Genomic DNA, 17,884 nt, shown 5'->3' with positions numbered 1-17,884 from the left:
AGCTGAGCAGGCATGAATCCTGCGGCCCAGCTGGCGATTATCAGGCAGCTGAGCAGGCATGAATCCTGCGGCCCAGCTGGCGATTATCAGGCAGCTGAGCAGGCATGAATCCTGCGGCCCAGCTGGCGATTATCAGGCAGCTGAGCAGGCATGAATCCTGCGGCCCAGCTGGCGATTATCAGGCAGCTGAGCAGGCATGAATCCTGCGGCCCAGCTGGCGATTATCAGGCAGCTGAGCAGCGCTGATCCCGCACCTCAGCAGGCACTGATCACGTGGCTGTCATGCAGTGATCAGGTGACTGAGAGGCGCTGATCATGTGACTGCTCATGTGCTGATCAGGTAGCTCTCCTGCACGGATCATGTGCCTCAGCAGGCAAGAATCAAGCAGCTGAGCAGGCATGAATCCTGCGGCCCAGCTGGCGATTATCAGGCAGCTGAGCAGGCATGAATCCTGCGGCCCAGCTGGCGATTATCAGGCAGCTGAGCAGGCGCTGATCCCGCACCTCAGCAGGCACTGATCACGTGCCTGTCATGCAGTGATCAGGTGACTGAGAGGCACTGATCATGTGACTGCTCATGTGCTGATCAGGTAGCTCTCCTGCACGGATCATGTGCCTCAGCAGGCAAGAATCAAGCAGCTGAGCAGGCATGAATCCTGCGGCCCAGCTGGCGATTATCAGGCAGCTGAGCAGGCATGAATCCTGCGGCCCAGCTGGCGATTATCAGGCAGCTGAGCAGGCATGAATCCTGCGGCCCAGCTGGCGATTATCAGGCAGCTGAGCAGGCATGAATCCTGCGGCCCAGCTGGCGATTATCAGGCAGCTGAGCAGGCATGATCCCGCACCTCAGCAGGCACTGATCACGTGGCTGTCATGCAGTGATCAGGTGACTGAGAGGCGCTGATCATGTGACTGCTCATGTGCTGATCAGGTAGCTCTGCTGCACGGATCATGTGCCTCAGCAGGCAAGAATCAAGCAGCTGAGCAGGCATGAATCCTGCGGCCCAGCTGGCGATTATCAGGCAGCTGAGCAGGCATGAATCCTGCGGCCCAGCTGGCGATTATCAGGCAGCTGAGCAGGCATGAATCCTGCGGCCCAGCTGGCGATTATCAGGCAGCTGAGCAGGCATGAATCCTGCGGCCCAGCTGGCGATTATCAGGCAGCTGAGCAGGCATGAATCCTGCGGCCCAGCTGGCGATTATCAGGCAGCTGAGCAGGCATGAATCCTGCGGCCCAGCTGGCGATTATCAGGCAGCTGAGCAGGCGCTGATCCCGCACCTCAGCAGGCACTGATCACGTGCCTGTCATGCAGTGATCAGGTGACTGAGAGGCGCTGATCATGTGACTGCTCATGTGCTGATCAGGTAGCTCTCCTGCACGGATCATGTGCCTCAGCAGGCAAGAATCAAGCAGCTGAGCAGGCATGAATCCTGCGGCCCAGCTGGCGATTATCAGGCAGCTGAGCAGGCATGAATCCTGCGGCCCAGCTGGCGATTATCAGGCAGCTGAGCAGGCATGAATCCTGCGGCCCAGCTGGCGATTATCAGGCAGCTGAGCAGGCATGAATCCTGCGGCCCAGCTGGCGATTATCAGGCAGCTGAGCAGGCATGAATCCTGCGGCCCAGCTGGCGATTATCAGGCAGCTGAGCAGGCATGAATCCTGCGGCCCAGCTGGCGATTATCAGGCAGCTGAGCAGGCATGAATCCTGCGGCCCAGCTGGCGATTATCAGGCAGCTGAGCAGGCATGAATCCTGCGGCCCAGCTGGCGATTATCAGGCAGCTGAGCAGGCATGAATCCTGCGGCCCAGCTGGCGATTATCAGGCAGCTGAGCAGGCATGAATCCTGCGGCCCAGCTGGCGATTATCAGGCAGCTGAGCAGGCATGAATCCTGCGGCCCAGCTGGCGATTATCAGGCAGCTGAGCAGGCATGAATCCTGCGGCCCAGCTGGCGATTATCAGGCAGCTGAGCAGGCATGAATCCTGCGGCCCAGCTGGCGATTATCAGGCAGCTGAGCAGGCATGAATCCTGCGGCCCAGCTGGCGATTATCAGGCAGCTGAGCAGGCATGAATCCTGCGGCCCAGCTGGCGATTATCAGGCAGCTGAGCAGGCATGAATCCTGCGGCCCAGCTGGCGATTATCAGGCAGCTGAGCAGGCATGAATCCTGCGGCCCAGCTGGCGATTATCAGGCAGCTGAGCAGGCATGAATCCTGCGGCCCAGCTGGCGATTATCAGGCAGCTGAGCAGGCATGAATCCTGCGGCCCAGCTGGCGATTATCAGGCAGCTGAGCAGGCATGAATCCTGCGGCCCAGCTGGCGATTATCAGGCAGCTGAGCAGGCATGAATCCTGCGGCCCAGCTGGCGATTATCAGGCAGCTGAGCAGGCATGAATCCTGCGGCCCAGCTGGCGATTATCAGGCAGCTGAGCAGGCATGAATCCTGCGGCCCAGCTGGCGATTATCAGGCAGCTGAGCAGGCGCTGATCCCGCACCTCAGCAGGCACTGATCACGTGCCTGTCATGCAGTGATCAGGTGACTGAGAGGCGCTGATCATGTGACTGCTCATGTGCTGATCAGGTAGCTCTCCTGCACGGATCATGTGCCTCAGCAGGCAAGAATCAAGCAGCTGAGCAGGCATGAATCCTGCGGCCCAGCTGGCGATTATCAGGCAGCTGAGCAGGCATGAATCCTGCGGCCCAGCTGGCGATTATCAGGCAGCTGAGCAGGCGCTGATCCCGCACCTCAGCAGGCACTGATCACGTGCCTGTCATGCAGTGATCAGGTGACTGAGAGGCACTGATCATGTGACTGCTCATGTGCTGATCAGGTAGCTCTCCTGCACGGATCATGTGCCTCAGCAGGCAAGAATCAAGCAGCTGAGCAGGCATGAATCCTGCGGCCCAGCTGGCGATTATCAGGCAGCTGAGCAGGCATGAATCCTGCGGCCCAGCTGGCGATTATCAGGCAGCTGAGCAGGCATGAATCCTGCGGCCCAGCTGGCGATTATCAGGCAGCTGAGCAGGCATGAATCCTGCGGCCCAGCTGGCGATTATCAGGCAGCTGAGCAGGCATGAATCCTGCGGCCCAGCTGGCGATTATCAGGCAGCTGAGCAGGCATGAATCCTGCGGCCCAGCTGGCGATTATCAGGCAGCTGAGCAGGCGCTGATCCCGCACCTCAGCAGGCACTGATCACGTGGCTGTCATGCAGTGATCAGGTGACTGAGAGGCGCTGATCATGTGACTGCTCATGTGCTGATCAGGTAGCTCTCCTGCACGGATCATGTGCCTCAGCAGGCAAGAATCAAGCAGCTGAGCAGGCATGAATCCTGCGGCCCAGCTGGCGATTATCAGGCAGCTGAGCAGGCATGAATCCTGCGGCCCAGCTGGCGATTATCAGGCAGCTGAGCAGGCATGAATCCTGCGGCCCAGCTGGCGATTATCAGGCAGCTGAGCAGGCATGAATCCTGCGGCCCAGCTGGCGATTATCAGGCAGCTGAGCAGGCATGAATCCTGCGGCCCAGCTGGCGATTATCAGGCAGCTGAGCAGGCATGAATCCTGCGGCCCAGCTGGCGATTATCAGGCAGCTGAGCAGGCATGATCCCGCACCTCAGCAGGCACTGATCACGTGCCTGTCATGCAGTGATCAGGTGACTGAGAGGCGCTGATCATGTGACTGCTCATGTGCTGATCAGGTAGCTCTCCTGCACGGATCATGTGCCTCAGCAGGCAAGAATCAAGCAGCTGAGCAGGCATGAATCCTGCGGCCCAGCTGGCGATTATCAGGCAGCTGAGCAGGCATGAATCCTGCGGCCCAGCTGGCGATTATCAGGCAGCTGAGCAGGCATGAATCCTGCGGCCCAGCTGGCGATTATCAGGCAGCTGAGCAGGCATGAATCCTGCGGCCCAGCTGGCGATTATCAGGCAGCTGAGCAGGCATGAATCCTGCGGCCCAGCTGGCGATTATCAGGCAGCTGAGCAGGCATGAATCCTGCGGCCCAGCTGGCGATTATCAGGCAGCTGAGCAGGCATGAATCCTGCGGCCCAGCTGGCGATTATCAGGCAGCTGAGCAGGCATGAATCCTGCGGCCCAGCTGGCGATTATCAGGCAGCTGAGCAGGCATGAATCCTGCGGCCCAGCTGGCGATTATCAGGCAGCTGAGCAGGCATGAATCCTGCGGCCCAGCTGGCGATTATCAGGCAGCTGAGCAGGCATGAATCCTGCGGCCCAGCTGGCGATTATCAGGCAGCTGAGCAGGCATGAATCCTGCGGCCCAGCTGGCGATTATCAGGCAGCTGAGCAGGCATGAATCCTGCGGCCCAGCTGGCGATTATCAGGCAGCTGAGCAGGCATGAATCCTGCGGCCCAGCTGGCGATTATCAGGCAGCTGAGCAGGCATGAATCCTGCGGCCCAGCTGGCGATTATCAGGCAGCTGAGCAGGCATGAATCCTGCGGCCCAGCTGGCGATTATCAGGCAGCTGAGCAGGCGCTGATCCCGCACCTCAGCAGGCACTGATCACGTGCCTGTCATGCAGTGATCAGGTGACTGAGAGGCGCTGATCATGTGACTGCTCATGTGCTGATCAGGTAGCTCTCCTGCACGGATCATGTGCCTCAGCAGGCAAGAATCAAGCAGCTGAGCAGGCATGAATCCTGCGGCCCAGCTGGCGATTATCAGGCAGCTGAGCAGGCATGAATCCTGCGGCCCAGCTGGCGATTATCAGGCAGCTGAGCAGGCATGAATCCTGCGGCCCAGCTGGCGATTATCAGGCAGCTGAGCAGGCATGAATCCTGCGGCCCAGCTGGCGATTATCAGGCAGCTGAGCAGGCATGAATCCTGCGGCCCAGCTGGCGATTATCAGGCAGCTGAGCAGGCATGAATCCTGCGGCCCAGCTGGCGATTATCAGGCAGCTGAGCAGGCATGAATCCTGCGGCCCAGCTGGCGATTATCAGGCAGCTGAGCAGGCATGAATCCTGCGGCCCAGCTGGCGATTATCAGGCAGCTGAGCAGGCATGAATCCTGCGGCCCAGCTGGCGATTATCAGGCAGCTGAGCAGGCATGAATCCTGCGGCCCAGCTGGCGATTATCAGGCAGCTGAGCAGGCATGAATCCTGCGGCCCAGCTGGCGATTATCAGGCAGCTGAGCAGGCATGAATCCTGCGGCCCAGCTGGCGATTATCAGGCAGCTGAGCAGGCATGAATCCTGCGGCCCAGCTGGCGATTATCAGGCAGCTGAGCAGGCATGAATCCTGCGGCCCAGCTGGCGATTATCAGGCAGCTGAGCAGGCATGAATCCTGCGGCCCAGCTGGCGATTATCAGGCAGCTGAGCAGGCATGAATCCTGCGGCCCAGCTGGCGATTATCAGGCAGCTGAGCAGGCATGAATCCTGCGGCCCAGCTGGCGATTATCAGGCAGCTGAGCAGGCATGAATCCTGCGGCCCAGCTGGCGATTATCAGGCAGCTGAGCAGGCATGAATCCTGCGGCCCAGCTGGCGATTATCAGGCAGCTGAGCAGGCATGAATCCTGCGGCCCAGCTGGCGATTATCAGGCAGCTGAGCAGGCATGAATCCTGCGGCCCAGCTGGCGATTATCAGGCAGCTGAGCAGGCATGAATCCTGCGGCCCAGCTGGCGATTATCAGGCAGCTGAGCAGGCGCTGATCCCGCACCTCAGCAGGCACTGATCACGTGCCTGTCATGCAGTGATCAGGTGACTGAGAGGCGCTGATCATGTGACTGCTCATGTGCTGATCAGGTAGCTCTCCTGCACGGATCATGTGCCTCAGCAGGCAAGAATCAAGCAGCTGAGCAGGCATGAATCCTGCGGCCCAGCTGGCGATTATCAGGCAGCTGAGCAGGCATGAATCCTGCGGCCCAGCTGGCGATTATCAGGCAGCTGAGCAGGCGCTGATCCCGCACCTCAGCAGGCACTGATCACGTGCCTGTCATGCAGTGATCAGGTGACTGAGAGGCACTGATCATGTGACTGCTCATGTGCTGATCAGGTAGCTCTCCTGCACGGATCATGTGCCTCAGCAGGCAAGAATCAAGCAGCTGAGCAGGCATGAATCCTGCGGCCCAGCTGGCGATTATCAGGCAGCTGAGCAGGCATGAATCCTGCGGCCCAGCTGGCGATTATCAGGCAGCTGAGCAGGCATGAATCCTGCGGCCCAGCTGGCGATTATCAGGCAGCTGAGCAGGCATGAATCCTGCGGCCCAGCTGGCGATTATCAGGCAGCTGAGCAGGCATGAATCCTGCGGCCCAGCTGGCGATTATCAGGCAGCTGAGCAGGCATGAATCCTGCGGCCCAGCTGGCGATTATCAGGCAGCTGAGCAGGCATGATCCCGCACCTCAGCAGGCACTGATCACGTGCCTGTCATGCAGTGATCAGGTGACTGAGAGGCGCTGATCATGTGACTGCTCATGTGCTGATCAGGTAGCTCTCCTGCACGGATCATGTGCCTCAGCAGGCAAGAATCAAGCAGCTGAGCAGGCATGAATCCTGCGGCCCAGCTGGCGATTATCAGGCAGCTGAGCAGGCATGAATCCTGCGGCCCAGCTGGCGATTATCAGGCAGCTGAGCAGGCATGAATCCTGCGGCCCAGCTGGCGATTATCAGGCAGCTGAGCAGGCATGAATCCTGCGGCCCAGCTGGCGATTATCAGGCAGCTGAGCAGGCATGAATCCTGCGGCCCAGCTGGCGATTATCAGGCAGCTGAGCAGGCATGAATCCTGCGGCCCAGCTGGCGATTATCAGGCAGCTGAGCAGGCGCTGATCCCGCACCTCAGCAGGCACTGATCACGTGCCTGTCATGCAGTGATCAGGTGACTGAGAGGCGCTGATCATGTGACTGCTCATGTGCTGATCAGGTAGCTCTCCTGCACGGATCATGTGCCTCAGCAGGCAAGAATCAAGCAGCTGAGCAGGCATGAATCCTGCGGCCCAGCTGGCGATTATCAGGCAGCTGAGCAGGCATGAATCCTGCGGCCCAGCTGGCGATTATCAGGCAGCTGAGCAGGCATGAATCCTGCGGCCCAGCTGGCGATTATCAGGCAGCTGAGCAGGCATGAATCCTGCGGCCCAGCTGGCGATTATCAGGCAGCTGAGCAGGCATGAATCCTGCGGCCCAGCTGGCGATTATCAGGCAGCTGAGCAGGCATGAATCCTGCGGCCCAGCTGGCGATTATCAGGCAGCTGAGCAGGCATGAATCCTGCGGCCCAGCTGGCGATTATCAGGCAGCTGAGCAGGCATGAATCCTGCGGCCCAGCTGGCGATTATCAGGCAGCTGAGCAGGCATGAATCCTGCGGCCCAGCTGGCGATTATCAGGCAGCTGAGCAGGCATGAATCCTGCGGCCCAGCTGGCGATTATCAGGCAGCTGAGCAGGCATGAATCCTGCGGCCCAGCTGGCGATTATCAGGCAGCTGAGCAGGCATGAATCCTGCGGCCCAGCTGGCGATTATCAGGCAGCTGAGCAGGCATGAATCCTGCGGCCCAGCTGGCGATTATCAGGCAGCTGAGCAGGCATGAATCCTGCGGCCCAGCTGGCGATTATCAGGCAGCTGAGCAGGCATGAATCCTGCGGCCCAGCTGGCGATTATCAGGCAGCTGAGCAGGCATGAATCCTGCGGCCCAGCTGGCGATTATCAGGCAGCTGAGCAGGCATGAATCCTGCGGCCCAGCTGGCGATTATCAGGCAGCTGAGCAGGCATGAATCCTGCGGCCCAGCTGGCGATTATCAGGCAGCTGAGCAGGCGCTGATCCCGCACCTCAGCAGGCACTGATCACGTGCCTGTCATGCAGTGATCAGGTGACTGAGAGGCGCTGATCATGTGACTGCTCATGTGCTGATCAGGTAGCTCTCCTGCACGGATCATGTGCCTCAGCAGGCAAGAATCAAGCAGCTGAGCAGGCATGAATCCTGCGGCCCAGCTGGCGATTATCAGGCAGCTGAGCAGGCATGAATCCTGCGGCCCAGCTGGCGATTATCAGGCAGCTGAGCAGGCGCTGATCCCGCACCTCAGCAGGCACTGATCACGTGCCTGTCATGCAGTGATCAGGTGACTGAGAGGCACTGATCATGTGACTGCTCATGTGCTGATCAGGTAGCTCTCCTGCACGGATCATGTGCCTCAGCAGGCAAGAATCAAGCAGCTGAGCAGGCATGAATCCTGCGGCCCAGCTGGCGATTATCAGGCAGCTGAGCAGGCATGAATCCTGCGGCCCAGCTGGCGATTATCAGGCAGCTGAGCAGGCATGAATCCTGCGGCCCAGCTGGCGATTATCAGGCAGCTGAGCAGGCATGAATCCTGCGGCCCAGCTGGCGATTATCAGGCAGCTGAGCAGGCATGAATCCTGCGGCCCAGCTGGCGATTATCAGGCAGCTGAGCAGGCATGAATCCTGCGGCCCAGCTGGCGATTATCAGGCAGCTGAGCAGGCATGATCCCGCACCTCAGCAGGCACTGATCACGTGGCTGTCATGCAGTGATCAGGTGACTGAGAGGCGCTGATCATGTGACTGCTCATGTGCTGATCAGGTAGCTCTCCTGCACGGATCATGTGCCTCAGCAGGCAAGAATCAAGCAGCTGAGCAGGCATGAATCCTGCGGCCCAGCTGGCGATTATCAGGCAGCTGAGCAGGCATGAATCCTGCGGCCCAGCTGGCGATTATCAGGCAGCTGAGCAGGCATGAATCCTGCGGCCCAGCTGGCGATTATCAGGCAGCTGAGCAGGCATGAATCCTGCGGCCCAGCTGGCGATTATCAGGCAGCTGAGCAGGCATGAATCCTGCGGCCCAGCTGGCGATTATCAGGCAGCTGAGCAGGCATGAATCCTGCGGCCCAGCTGGCGATTATCAGGCAGCTGAGCAGGCGCTGATCCCGCACCTCAGCAGGCACTGATCACGTGCCTGTCATGCAGTGATCAGGTGACTGAGAGGCGCTGATCATGTGACTGCTCATGTGCTGATCAGGTAGCTCTCCTGCACGGATCATGTGCCTCAGCAGGCAAGAATCAAGCAGCTGAGCAGGCATGAATCCTGCGGCCCAGCTGGCGATTATCAGGCAGCTGAGCAGGCATGAATCCTGCGGCCCAGCTGGCGATTATCAGGCAGCTGAGCAGGCATGAATCCTGCGGCCCAGCTGGCGATTATCAGGCAGCTGAGCAGGCATGAATCCTGCGGCCCAGCTGGCGATTATCAGGCAGCTGAGCAGGCATGAATCCTGCGGCCCAGCTGGCGATTATCAGGCAGCTGAGCAGGCATGAATCCTGCGGCCCAGCTGGCGATTATCAGGCAGCTGAGCAGGCATGAATCCTGCGGCCCAGCTGGCGATTATCAGGCAGCTGAGCAGGCATGAATCCTGCGGCCCAGCTGGCGATTATCAGGCAGCTGAGCAGGCATGAATCCTGCGGCCCAGCTGGCGATTATCAGGCAGCTGAGCAGGCATGAATCCTGCGGCCCAGCTGGCGATTATCAGGCAGCTGAGCAGGCATGAATCCTGCGGCCCAGCTGGCGATTATCAGGCAGCTGAGCAGGCATGAATCCTGCGGCCCAGCTGGCGATTATCAGGCAGCTGAGCAGGCATGAATCCTGCGGCCCAGCTGGCGATTATCAGGCAGCTGAGCAGGCATGAATCCTGCGGCCCAGCTGGCGATTATCAGGCAGCTGAGCAGGCATGAATCCTGCGGCCCAGCTGGCGATTATCAGGCAGCTGAGCAGGCATGAATCCTGCGGCCCAGCTGGCGATTATCAGGCAGCTGAGCAGGCATGAATCCTGCGGCCCAGCTGGCGATTATCAGGCAGCTGAGCAGGCATGAATCCTGCGGCCCAGCTGGCGATTATCAGGCAGCTGAGCAGGCATGAATCCTGCGGCCCAGCTGGCGATTATCAGGCAGCTGAGCAGGCATGAATCCTGCGGCCCAGCTGGCGATTATCAGGCAGCTGAGCAGGCATGAATCCTGCGGCCCAGCTGGCGATTATCAGGCAGCTGAGCAGGCATGAATCCTGCGGCCCAGCTGGCGATTATCAGGCAGCTGAGCAGGCATGAATCCTGCGGCCCAGCTGGCGATTATCAGGCAGCTGAGCAGGCATGAATCCTGCGGCCCAGCTGGCGATTATCAGGCAGCTGAGCAGGCGCTGATCCCGCACCTCAGCAGGCACTGATCACGTGGCTGTCATGCAGTGATCAGGTGACTGAGAGGCGCTGATCATGTGACTGCTCATGTGCTGATCAGGTAGCTCTCCTGCACGGATCATGTGCCTCAGCAGGCAAGAATCAAGCAGCTGAGCAGGCATGAATCCTGCGGCCCAGCTGGCGATTATCAGGCAGCTGAGCAGGCATGAATCCTGCGGCCCAGCTGGCGATTATCAGGCAGCTGAGCAGGCATGAATCCTGCGGCCCAGCTGGCGATTATCAGGCAGCTGAGCAGGCATGAATCCTGCGGCCCAGCTGGCGATTATCAGGCAGCTGAGCAGCGCTGATCCCGCACCTCAGCAGGCACTGATCACGTGGCTGTCATGCAGTGATCAGGTGACTGAGAGGCGCTGATCATGTGACTGCTCATGTGCTGATCAGGTAGCTCTCCTGCACGGATCATGTGCCCAGCAGGCAAGAATCAAGCAGCTGAGCAGGCATGAATCCTGCGGCCCAGCTGGCGATTATCAGGCAGCTGAGCAGGCATGAATCCTGCGGCCCAGCTGGCGATTATCAGGCAGCTGAGCAGGCGCTGATCCCGCACCTCAGCAGGCACTGATCACGTGCCTGTCATGCAGTGATCAGGTGACTGAGAGGCACTGATCATGTGACTGCTCATGTGCTGATCAGGTAGCTCTCCTGCACGGATCATGTGCCTCAGCAGGCAAGAATCAAGCAGCTGAGCAGGCATGAATCCTGCGGCCCAGCTGGCGATTATCAGGCAGCTGAGCAGGCATGAATCCTGCGGCCCAGCTGGCGATTATCAGGCAGCTGAGCAGGCATGAATCCTGCGGCCCAGCTGGCGATTATCAGGCAGCTGAGCAGGCATGAATCCTGCGGCCCAGCTGGCGATTATCAGGCAGCTGAGCAGGCATGAATCCTGCGGCCCAGCTGGCGATTATCAGGCAGCTGAGCAGGCATGAATCCTGCGGCCCAGCTGGCGATTATCAGGCAGCTGAGCAGGCATGAATCCTGCGGCCCAGCTGGCGATTATCAGGCAGCTGAGCAGGCATGAATCCTGCGGCCCAGCTGGCGATTATCAGGCAGCTGAGCAGGCATGAATCCTGCGGCCCAGCTGGCGATTATCAGGCAGCTGAGCAGGCATGAATCCTGCGGCCCAGCTGGCGATTATCAGGCAGCTGAGCAGGCATGAATCCTGCGGCCCAGCTGGCGATTATCAGGCAGCTGAGCAGGCGCTGATCCCGCACCTCAGCAGGCACTGATCACGTGGCTGTCATGCAGTGATCAGGTGACTGAGAGGCGCTGATCATGTGACTGCTCATGTGCTGATCAGGTAGCTCTCCTGCACGGATCATGTGCCTCAGCAGGCAAGAATCAAGCAGCTGAGCAGGCATGAATCCTGCGGCCCAGCTGGCGATTATCAGGCAGCTGAGCAGGCATGAATCCTGCGGCCCAGCTGGCGATTATCAGGCAGCTGAGCAGGCATGAATCCTGCGGCCCAGCTGGCGATTATCAGGCAGCTGAGCAGGCATGAATCCTGCGGCCCAGCTGGCGATTATCAGGCAGCTGAGCAGGCATGAATCCTGCGGCCCAGCTGGCGATTATCAGGCAGCTGAGCAGGCGCTGATCCCGCACCTCAGCAGGCACTGATCACGTGCCTGTCATGCAGTGATCAGGTGACTGAGAGGCGCTGATCATGTGACTGCTCATGTGCTGATCAGGTAGCTCTCCTGCACGGATCATGTGCCTCAGCAGGCAAGAATCAAGCAGCTGAGCAGGCATGAATCCTGCGGCCCAGCTGGCGATTATCAGGCAGCTGAGCAGGCATGAATCCTGCGGCCCAGCTGGCGATTATCAGGCAGCTGAGCAGGCATGAATCCTGCGGCCCAGCTGGCGATTATCAGGCAGCTGAGCAGGCATGAATCCTGCGGCCCAGCTGGCGATTATCAGGCAGCTGAGCAGGCATGAATCCTGCGGCCCAGCTGGCGATTATCAGGCAGCTGAGCAGGCATGAATCCTGCGGCCCAGCTGGCGATTATCAGGCAGCTGAGCAGGCATGAATCCTGCGGCCCAGCTGGCGATTATCAGGCAGCTGAGCAGGCATGAATCCTGCGGCCCAGCTGGCGATTATCAGGCAGCTGAGCAGGCATGAATCCTGCGGCCCAGCTGGCGATTATCAGGCAGCTGAGCAGGCATGAATCCTGCGGCCCAGCTGGCGATTATCAGGCAGCTGAGCAGGCATGAATCCTGCGGCCCAGCTGGCGATTATCAGGCAGCTGAGCAGGCATGAATCCTGCGGCCCAGCTGGCGATTATCAGGCAGCTGAGCAGGCATGAATCCTGCGGCCCAGCTGGCGATTATCAGGCAGCTGAGCAGGCATGAATCCTGCGGCCCAGCTGGCGATTATCAGGCAGCTGAGCAGGCATGAATCCTGCGGCCCAGCTGGCGATTATCAGGCAGCTGAGCAGGCATGAATCCTGCGGCCCAGCTGGCGATTATCAGGCAGCTGAGCAGGCATGAATCCTGCGGCCCAGCTGGCGATTATCAGGCAGCTGAGCAGGCATGAATCCTGCGGCCCAGCTGGCGATTATCAGGCAGCTGAGCAGGCATGAATCCTGCGGCCCAGCTGGCGATTATCAGGCAGCTGAGCAGGCGCTGATCCCGCACCTCAGCAGGCACTGATCACGTGGCTGTCATGCAGTGATCAGGTGACTGAGAGGCGCTGATCATGTGACTGCTCATGTGCTGATCAGGTAGCTCTCCTGCACGGATCATGTGCCTCAGCAGGCAAGAATCAAGCAGCTGAGCAGGCATGAATCCTGCGGCCCAGCTGGCGATTATCAGGCAGCTGAGCAGGCATGAATCCTGCGGCCCAGCTGGCGATTATCAGGCAGCTGAGCAGGCATGAATCCTGCGGCCCAGCTGGCGATTATCAGGCAGCTGAGCAGGCATGAATCCTGCGGCCCAGCTGGCGATTATCAGGCAGCTGAGCAGGCATGAATCCTGCGGCCCAGCTGGCGATTATCAGGCAGCTGAGCAGGCGCTGATCCCGCACCTCAGCAGGCACTGATCACGTGCCTGTCATGCAGTGATCAGGTGACTGAGAGGCGCTGATCATGTGACTGCTCATGTGCTGATCAGGTAGCTCTCCTGCACGGATCATGTGCCTCAGCAGGCAAGAATCAAGCAGCTGAGCAGGCATGAATCCTGCGGCCCAGCTGGCGATTATCAGGCAGCTGAGCAGGCATGAATCCTGCGGCCCAGCTGGCGATTATCAGGCAGCTGAGCAGGCATGAATCCTGCGGCCCAGCTGGCGATTATCAGGCAGCTGAGCAGGCATGAATCCTGCGGCCCAGCTGGCGATTATCAGGCAGCTGAGCAGGCATGAATCCTGCGGCCCAGCTGGCGATTATCAGGCAGCTGAGCAGGCATGAATCCTGCGGCCCAGCTGGCGATTATCAGGCAGCTGAGCAGGCATGAATCCTGCGGCCCAGCTGGCGATTATCAGGCAGCTGAGCAGGCATGAATCCTGCGGCCCAGCTGGCGATTATCAGGCAGCTGAGCAGGCATGAATCCTGCGGCCCAGCTGGCGATTATCAGGCAGCTGAGCAGGCATGAATCCTGCGGCCCAGCTGGCGATTATCAGGCAGCTGAGCAGGCATGAATCCTGCGGCCCAGCTGGCGATTATCAGGCAGCTGAGCAGGCATGAATCCTGCGGCCCAGCTGGCGATTATCAGGCAGCTGAGCAGGCATGAATCCTGCGGCCCAGCTGGCGATTATCAGGCAGCTGAGCAGGCATGAATCCTGCGGCCCAGCTGGCGATTATCAGGCAGCTGAGCAGGCATGAATCCTGCGGCCCAGCTGGCGATTATCAGGCAGCTGAGCAGGCATGAATCCTGCGGCCCAGCTGGCGATTATCAGGCAGCTGAGCAGGCGCTGATCCCGCACCTCAGCAGGCACTGATCACGTGGCTGTCATGCAGTGATCAGGTGACTGAGAGGCGCTGATCATGTGACTGCTCATGTGCTGATCAGGTAGCTCTCCTGCACGGATCATGTGCCTCAGCAGGCAAGAATCAAGCAGCTGAGCAGGCATGAATCCTGCGGCCCAGCTGGCGATTATCAGGCAGCTGAGCAGGCATGAATCCTGCGGCCCAACTGGCGATTATCAGGCAGCTGAGCAGGCGCTGATCCCGCACCTCAGCAGGCACTGATCACCTGCCTGTCATGCAGTGATCAGGTGACTGAGAGACACTGATCATGTGACTGCTCATGTGCTGATCAGGTAGCTCTCCTGCACGGATCATGTGCCTCAGAAGGCAAGAATCAAGCAGCTGAGCAGGCATGAATCCTGCGGCCCAGCTGGCGATTATCAGGCAGCTTAGCAGGCATGAATCCTGCGGCCCAGCTGGCGATTATCAGGCAGCTGAGCAGGCATGAATCCTGCGGCCCAGCTGGCGATTATCAGGCAGCTGAGCAGGCATGAATCCTGCGGCCCAGCTGGCGATTATCAGGCAGCTGAGCAGGCATGAATCCTGCGGCCCAGCTGGCGATTATCAGGCAGCTGAGCAGGCATGAATCCTGCGGCCCAGCTGGCGATTATCAGGCAGCTGAGCAGGCATGAATCCTGCGGCCCAGCTGGCGATTATCAGGCAGCTGAGCAGGCGCTGATCCCGCACCTCAGCAGGCACTGATCACGTGCCTGTCATGCAGTGATCAGGTGACTGAGAGGCGCTGATCATGTGACTGCTCATGTGCTGATCAGGTAGCTCTCCTGCACGGATCATGTGCCTCAGCAGGCAAGAATCAAGCAGCTGAGCAGGCATGAATCCTGCGGCCCAGCTGGCGATTATCAGGCAGCTGAGCAGGCATGAATCCTGCGGCCCAGCTGGCGATTATCAGGCAGCTGAGCAGGCATGAATCCTGCGGCCCAGCTGGCGATTATCAGGCAGCTGAGCAGGCATGAATCCTGCGGCCCAGCTGGCGATTATCAGGCAGCTGAGCAGGCATGAATCCTGCGGCCCAGCTGGCGATTATCAGGCAGCTGAGCAGGCATGAATCCTGCGGCCCAGCTGGCGATTATCAGGCAGCTGAGCAGGCATGAATCCTGCGGCCCAGCTGGCGATTATCAGGCAGCTGAGCAGGCATGAATCCTGCGGCCCAGCTGGCGATTATCAGGCAGCTGAGCAGGCATGAATCCTGCGGCCCAGCTGGCGATTATCAGGCAGCTGAGCAGGCATGAATCCTGCGGCCCAGCTGGCGATTATCAGGCAGCTGAGCAGGCATGAATCCTGCGGCCCAGCTGGCGATTATCAGGCAGCTGAGCAGGCATGAATCCTGCGGCCCAGCTGGCGATTATCAGGCAGCTGAGCAGGCATGAATCCTGCGGCCCAGCTGGCGATTATCAGGCAGCTGAGCAGGCATGAATCCTGCGGCCCAGCTGGCGATTATCAGGCAGCTGAGCAGGCATGAATCCTGCGGCCCAGCTGGCGATTATCAGGCAGCTGAGCAGGCATGAATCCTGCGGCCCAGCTGGCGATTATCAGGCAGCTGAGCAGGCATGAATCCTGCGGCCCAGCTGGCGATTATCAGGCAGCTGAGCAGGCATGAATCCTGCGGCCCAGCTGGCGATTATCAGGCAGCTGAGCAGGCATGAATCCTGCGGCCCAGCTGGCGATTATCAGGCAGCTGAGCAGGCGCTGATCCCGCACCTCAGCAGGCACTGATCACGTGCCTGTCATGCAGTGATCAGGTGACTGAGAGGCGCTGATCATGTGACTGCTCATGTGCTGATCAGGTAGCTCTCCTGCACGGATCATGTGCCTCAGCAGGCAAGAATCAAGCAGCTGAGCAGGCATGAATCCTGCGGCCCAGCTGGCGATTATCAGGCAGCTGAGCAGGCATGAATCCTGCGGCCCAGCTGGCGATTATCAGGCAGCTGAGCAGGCGCTGATCCCGCACCTCAGCAGGCACTGATCACGTGCCTGTCATGCAGTGATCAGGTGACTGAGAGGCGCTGATCATGTGACTGCTCATGTGCTGATCAGGTAGCTCTCCTGCACGGATCATGTGCCTCAGCAGGCAAGAATCAAGCAGCTGAGCAGGCATGAATCCTGCGGCCCAGCTGGCGATTATCAGGCAGCTGAGCAGGCATGAATCCTGCGGCCCAGCTGGCGATTATCAGGCAGCTGAGCAGGCATGAATCCTGCGGCCCAGCTGGCGATTATCAGGCAGCTGAGCAGGCATGAATCCTGCGGCCCAGCTGGCGATTATCAGGCAGCTGAGCAGGCATGAATCCTGCGGCCCAGCTGGCGATTATCAGGCAGCTGAGCAGGCATGAATCCTGCGGCCCAGCTGGCGATTATCAGGCAGCTGAGCAGGCGCTGATCCCGCACCTCAGCAGGCACTGATCACGTGGCTGTCATGCAGTGATCAGGTGACTGAGAGGCGCTGATCATGTGACTGCTCATGTGCTGATCAGGTAGCTCTCCTGCACGGATCATGTGCCTCAGCAGGCAAGAATCAAGCAGCTGAGCAGGCATGAATCCTGCGGCCCAGCTGGCGATTATCAGGCAGCTGAGCAGGCATGAATCCTGCGGCCCAGCTGGCGATTATCAGGCAGCTGAGCAGGCATGAATCCTGCGGCCCAGCTGGCGATTATCAGGCAGCTGAGCAGGCATGAATCCTGCGGCCCAGCTGGCGATTATCAGGCAGCTGAGCAGGCATGAATCCTGCGGCCCAGCTGGCGATTATCAGGCAGCTGAGCAGGCATGAATCCTGCGGCCCAGCTGGCGATTATCAGGCAGCTGAGCAGGCGCTGATCCCGCACCTCAGCAGGCACTGATCACGTGCCTGTCATGCAGTGATCAGGTGACTGAGAGGCGCTGATCATGTGACTGCTCATGTGCTGATCAGGTAGCTCTCCTGCACGGATCATGTGCCTCAGCAGGCAAGAATCAAGCAGCTGAGCAGGCATGAATCCTGCGGCCCAGCTGGCGATTATCAGGCAGCTGAGCAGGCATGAATCCTGCGGCCCAGCTGGCGATTATCAGGCAGCTGAGCAGGCATGAATCCTGCGGCCCAGCTGGCGATTATCAGGCAGCTGAGCAGGCATGAATCCTGCGGCCCAGCTGGCGATTATCAGGCAGCTGAGCAGGCATGAATCCTGCGGCCCAGCTGGCGATTATCAGGCAGCTGAGCAGGCATGAATCCTGCGGCCCAGCTGGCGATTATCAGGCAGCTGAGCAGGCATGAATCCTGCGGCCCAGCTGGCGATTATCAGGCAGCTGAGCAGGCATGAATCCTGCGGCCCAGCTGGCGATTATCAGGCAGCTGAGCAGGCATGAATCCTGCGGCCCAGCTGGCGATTATCAGGCAGCTGAGCAGGCATGAATCCTGCGGCCCAGCTGGCGATTATCAGGCAGCTGAGCAGGCATGAATCCTGCGGCCCAGCTGGCGATTATCAGGCAGCTGAGCAGGCATGAATCCTGCGGCCCAGCTGGCGATTATCAGGCAGCTGAGCAGGCATGAATCCTGCGGCCCAGCTGGCGATTATCAGGCAGCTGAGCAGGCATGAATCCTGCGGCCCAGCTGGCGATTATCAGGCAGCTGAGCAGGCATGAATCCTGCGGCCCAGCTGGCGATTATCAGGCAGCTGAGCAGGCATGAATCCTGCGGCCCAGCTGGCGATTATCAGGCAGCTGAGCAGGCATGAATCCT

The sequence above is a fragment of the Bos javanicus genome, unplaced genomic scaffold, assembly GCF_032452875.1.
Source record: "Bos javanicus breed banteng unplaced genomic scaffold, ARS-OSU_banteng_1.0 tig00002723_1, whole genome shotgun sequence".
NCBI lineage: Eukaryota > Metazoa > Chordata > Mammalia > Artiodactyla > Bovidae > Bos > Bos javanicus.
Note: the sequence above shows the minus strand (reverse complement) of the source record.